A 5,621-nucleotide genomic window follows, 5' to 3' on the forward strand; every position below is an offset into this window, starting at 1 on the left:
GTCGGGACTCATTTCGAGCCTTAGAGGTCGTTTCTTGTCCGGTTGCCCTGTCTTCGACCTGGGAACCCAATTTTGGTCCTCGGGTCCCATTTTTTTTTGTCTCGCATCCCACTTTTGGCCTGTGGCCTTTTCGGGGTCGATTCTCGTTTTGGGCATCAGAGCATGTTTCTTCTCCTAAAACCCAATATTTGTTTATTAAGTCTCGGAACACATTTTTGTTCTCGTGGACCCATCATGGGTCTTGGAACGCATTTGTGGTCCTTGGGTCCCATTTTGCATCCCGAAACTTGTGTTTTGGTGCTTGATCCCTATTTTGGGTGCCCACCTTGCACCAAGTGCGCACCCGGGGCAAACCGAGCGCCTTGGTGCACCGGGGCAAGATCGAGCGTGCACCCGAGGCGCCCCGAACATGCACCAAGGTGCACTCGGCCCACATGTGAGCGCAGGTCGTTGCGCCCGAGGTGGTGTGTGGGCACCGCGTTGCAGACGGGACACTGCACGCACACGACGCCCCCTCCAGGTGCACGCACGTAGGCCGGGCCGGGTGCACACCCGACGCCCTAGCAAGGTGCGCGCACCCGGGCAGGGCTCACACTTGGCGAACGGGGCGCACTTCGCGAGGGAGGGTGTGCACCTCGACGGGGGTGGGTGGCCGGGGTGGATTCGCACGTGGGTCGCGGTTTGCTAAGTACACACTGCGACAAGCTCATAACGGGTGCGATCATACCAGCATTAGTGCACCGGATCCCATCAGAACTCCGCAGTTAAGCGCGCTTGGGCCGGAGTAGTACTGGGATGGGTGACCTCCCGGGAAGTCCCGGTGTTGCACCCTTTTTTAGTTTTTCGCCGGGCGTCGCAATGCTATTTGAATAAACCTTTTGCCCGTTTGCGTTCTCGTCGGGGCCGGGCCGGGCCGGGGTGCGCTGCCCGCACTACCGCGCGCGCGGGGGCGACACCGAGCGCGCACCCGAGGCGCCCCGAGCACACAGGCCACGGTGCAACCCGGGCGTTGTGCGCGCACCCCGGTGCGCCCGAGGTGCTGCGCGCGCACCCAGGTGAAATCGGTGTGCACCTCGGCCAGTGCGCGCTCGGTCGAGTCGCGCACGTTGGCCAAGGTGCACGGTGATGTTTCTTACTCTAAGGTTCCGCACCAGACGCCCGGGACAGGTGAGCGAAGCTGGGCGGGGCCGGGTGCGCGGCCGGGGCAGGTGCACGCAGCTGGAGAGAGCTTTGGAGCACACTTCGGAGCGCACCAATGATGCGCTCCATTCAAAAGTTTCCTGAAAAGGCAAAAAAAGTTGAGATTATAGAATTTCCCACTTGAGAGATTGTAAAAAAAAAAAATTTAAAATGAAGGAAACGCGGGTGCCAAGGTGTGCGCAGCCCAGCCAAGGTGTGCGCACCAAGGCGCCCACCCTGGCGAAGGTGCACGCAAGGTGCGCACCCGAGGCAAACCGGACAATTAACCCAACTTTCGACTTCGCGCGCACCTTGGAGCGCACTTCGGAGCGCTCCTTGGTGCGCACCAATCTTGGGCACCTCGGAGTGCACCATGGCGCCCACCAAGGTGCGCACCCGGGGCAAACCGAGCTCCGACTTCGTGCGCACCTTGGAGCGCACGAAAGGTGCGCACCATGGCGCCCACCAAGGTGCGCAGCCCAGCCAAGGCGTGCGCATCAAGGTGCGCACCCTGGCGAAGGTGCGCACCCGGGGCAAACCGAGCTCCGACTTCGTGCGCACCTTGGAGCGCACAAAAGGTGCGCAACCCAGCCAAGGTGTGCGCACCCCGGTCAAACCGAGCTCCGAATCGTGCGCACCAGAGGTGCACGCCATCGTGCGCACCTTGGAGCACACTTCGGAGCCCTCCTTGGTGCGCGCCGATGTTGCGCACCTCGGAGCGCACCCGGGGAAAACAATGCAATTAACCCGACTTTCGACTTCGTGGGCACCTCGGAGCGCTCTCGGGTTCGCACCTCGGAGCACACCGAGGTGCGCACCTTTGATGCGCTGCCTTCACCAATTTCCAGAAAAGGCAAGAAAACATTGAGAAGGTGTGCGCACCGAGGTGCCCACCCTGGCGAAGGTGCACGCGAGGTGCGCACCCGGGGCAAACCGGGCTCCGACTTCGTGCACGCCGCACCTTGGAGCACACTTCGGAGCGCTCCTTGGTGCGCACCAGGGCGCGCAACCCAGCCGAGGTGCCCACCCCGGCGAAGGTGCACGCGAGGTGCGCACCCGGGGCAAACCGGGCTCCGACTTCGTGCACGCCATGGTGCCCACCGCGGCGAAGGTGCACGCGAGGTGCGCACCCGGGGCAAACCGGGCTCCGACTTCGTGCACGCCGCACCTTGGAGCACACTTCGGAGCGCTCCTTGGTGCGCACCATGGTGCCCACCAGGGCGCGCAACCCCGCCGAAGGTGCACGCGAGGTGCGCACCCGGGGCAAACCGGGCTCCGACTTCGTGCACGCCGCACCTTGGAGCACACTTCGGAGCGCTCCTTGGTGCGCACCATGGTGCCCACCAGGGCGCGCAACCCCGCCGAAGGTGCACGCGAGGTGCGCACCCGGGGCAAACCGGGCTCCGACTTCGTGCACGCCATGGTGCGCACCGCGGCGAAGGTGCGCACCCGGGGCAAACCGGGCTCCGACTTCGTGCACGCCGCACCTTGGAGCACACTTCGGAGCGCTCCTTGGTGCGCACCAGGGCGCGCAACCCAGCCGAGGTGCCCACCCCGGCGAAGGTGCACGCGAGGTGCGTACCCGGGGCAAACCGGGCTCCGACTTCGTGCACGCCGCACCTTGGAGCACACTTCGGAGCGCTCCTTGGTGCGCACCATGGTGCCCACCAGGCCGCGCAACCCAGCCAAGGTGTGCGCACCAAGGTGCACGCGAGGTGCGCACCCGGGGCAAACCGGGGTCCGACTTCGTGCACGCCGCACCTTGGAGCACACATCGGGGCGCTCCCGGGTTCGCACCGGCGTTGCGCACCGTGGTGGGCACCTCGGAGCACACCAAGGTGGGCAGCGAGGTGCGCACCTTTGATGCGATGCCTTCACTAATTTCCATAAAAGGCAAAAAAAAAACGAGATTTTAAAATTTCCGTTTTGAAAGATAGTGAGAAAAAGGGAATGCTGGTGCCATCTTGAGCCCGCCCTGGTGCGCAGCCCAGCCAAGGTGTGCGCACCAAGGTGCCCACCCTGGCGAAGGTGCGCGCCCGGGCAATTAACCCAACTTCCAACTTCGCGCAGCGCCAGGGTGGGAGCGCACCCAACAACCGGGCCTGGGAAGAGCCAATGCGAGAAACCCCACCAAACGCTCTGACAAAAAAAGAGGGGGCGCTCCAGTAACCCCGCTTCGGAGCGCACCCTGGGCAAACCCAGCCAAGGTGCCCACCCCGGCCAAGGTGCAGGCGAGGTGCGCACCCGGGGCAAACCGGGCTCCGACAACGTGCACGCCGCACCTTGGAGCACACTTCGTAGCGCTCCCGGGTGCGCACCTCAGAGCACACCAAGGTGGGCAGCGAGGTGCGCACCTTTGATGCGCTGCCTTCACTAATTTCCAGAAAAGGCAAAAAAAAAAGGAGATTTTAAAATTTCCGTTTTGAAAGATAGTGAAAAAAACGGAACGCGCGTGCCATCTTGAGCCCGCCCTGGTGCGCAGCCCAGGTAAGGTGCCCACCCTGGCAAAGGTGCGCACCCGGGCAATTAACCCTACTTCCGACTTCGTGCGCGCCAGGGTGGCAACCGGGCCTCGGAAGAGCCAATGCGAGAAACCCCACCAAACGCTCCGACAAAAAAAGAGGCGGCGCTCCAATAACCCCGCTTCGGAGCGCAGCCGGGGCAAACCCAGCCAAGGTGCCCACCCCGACGAAGGTGCACGCGAGGTGCGCACCCGGGGCAAACCGGGCTCCGACAACGTGCACGCAGCACCTTGGAGCACACTTCGAAGCACTCCCGGGTGCCCACCGGCGTTGCGCACCGTGGTGGGCAGCGAGGTGCGCACCTTTGATGCGCTGCCTTCACTAATTTCCAGAAAAAGGCAAAAAAAAATGAGATTTTAAAATTTCCGTTTTGAAAGATAGTGAAAAAAAAGGAACGCGGGTGCCATCTTGAGCCCGCCCTGGTGCGCAGCCCAGGCAAGGCATGCGCACCAAGGTGCCCACCCGAGGTGCACACCCGGGGCAAACCGGGCTCCGACTTCGTGCAGGCCGCACCTTGGAGCACACTTCGGAGCGCTCCTTGGTGCGCACCATGGTGCCCACCAGGGCGCGCAACCCAGCCAAGGTCTGCACACCAAGGTGCCCACCCCGGCGAAGGTGCACGCGAGGTGCGCACCCGGGGCAAACCGGGCTCCGACTTCGTGCACGCCATGGTGCCCACCGCGGCGAAGGTGCACGCGAGGTGCGCACCCGGGGCAAACCGGGCTCCGACTTCGTGCACGCCGCACCTTGGAGCACACTTCGGAGCGCTCCTTGGTGCGCACCATGGTGCCCACCAGGGCGCGCAACCCAGCCAAGGTGTGCGCACCAAGGTGCACGCGAGGTGCGCACCCGGGGCAAACCGGGGTCCGACTTCGTGCACGCCGCACCTTGGAGCACACATCGGAGCGCTCCCAGGTTCGCACCAGCGTTGCGCACCTTTGATGCGCTGCCTTCACTAATTTCCAGAAAAGGCAAAAAAAAACGATATTTTAAAATTTCCGTTCTGAAAGATAGTGAAAAAAACGGAACGCGGGTGCCATCTTGAGCCCTTCCTGGTGCGCAGCCCAGGCAAGTTGTGCGCACCAAGGTGCCCACCCTGGCGGAGGTGCGCGCCCGGGGCAAACCGGGCTCCGACTTCGTGCACTGCATGGTGCCCACCAAGGCGCGCAACCCAGCCAAGGTGCCCACCGCAGCGAAGGTGCACGCGAGGTGCACACCCGGGGCAAACCGGGCTCCGACTTCGTGCACGCCGCACCTTGGAGCACACTTCAGAGCGCTCCTTGGTGCGCACCAGGGCGCGCAACCCAGCCGAGGTGCCCACCCCGGCGAAGGTGCACGCGAGGTGCGCACCCGGGGCAAACCGGGCTCCGACTTCGTGCACGCCATGGTGCCCACCGCGGCGAAGGTGCGCACCCGGGGCAAACCGGGCTCCGACTTCGTGCACGCCGCACCTTGGAGCACACTTCGGAGCGCTCCTTGGTGCGCACCATGGTGCCCACCAGGCCGCGCAACCCAGCCAAGGTGTGCGCACCAAGGTGCACGCGAGGTGCGCACCCGGGGCAAACCGGGGTCCGACTTCGTGCACGCCGCACCTTGGAGCACACATCGGGGCGCTCCCGGGTTCGCACCGGCGTTGCGCACCGTGGTGGGCACCTCGGAGCACACCAAGGTGGGCAGCGAGGTGCGCACCTTTGATGCGATGCCTTCACTAATTTCCATAAAAGGCAAAAAAAAAACGAGATTTTAAAATTTCCGTTTTGAAAGATAGTGAGAAAAAGGGAATGCTGGTGCCATCTTGAGCCCGCCCTGGTGCGCAGCCCAGCCAAGGTTTGCGCACCAAGGTGCCCACCCTGGCGAAGGTGCGCGCCCGGGCAATTAACCCAACTTCCAACTTCGCGCGCGCCAGGGTGGGAGCGCACC

General features: G+C 63.6%; 1 non-coding gene across 1 annotated transcript; it reads left to right on the forward strand.

Moving 5' to 3' along the window:
* The first annotated feature begins 713 nt into the window (after window positions 1-713).
* LOC131871949 (5S ribosomal RNA) lies at window positions 714-832 on the forward strand. Its single transcript, XR_009370135.1, has one exon. It is a non-coding gene; the product is annotated as a 5S ribosomal RNA (ribosomal RNA).
* The last annotated feature ends 4,789 nt before the right edge of the window (window positions 833-5,621 follow it).

Source organism: Cryptomeria japonica, unplaced genomic scaffold, assembly GCF_030272615.1.
Source record: "Cryptomeria japonica unplaced genomic scaffold, Sugi_1.0 HiC_scaffold_493, whole genome shotgun sequence".
Lineage (NCBI taxonomy): Eukaryota > Viridiplantae > Streptophyta > Pinopsida > Cupressales > Cupressaceae > Cryptomeria > Cryptomeria japonica.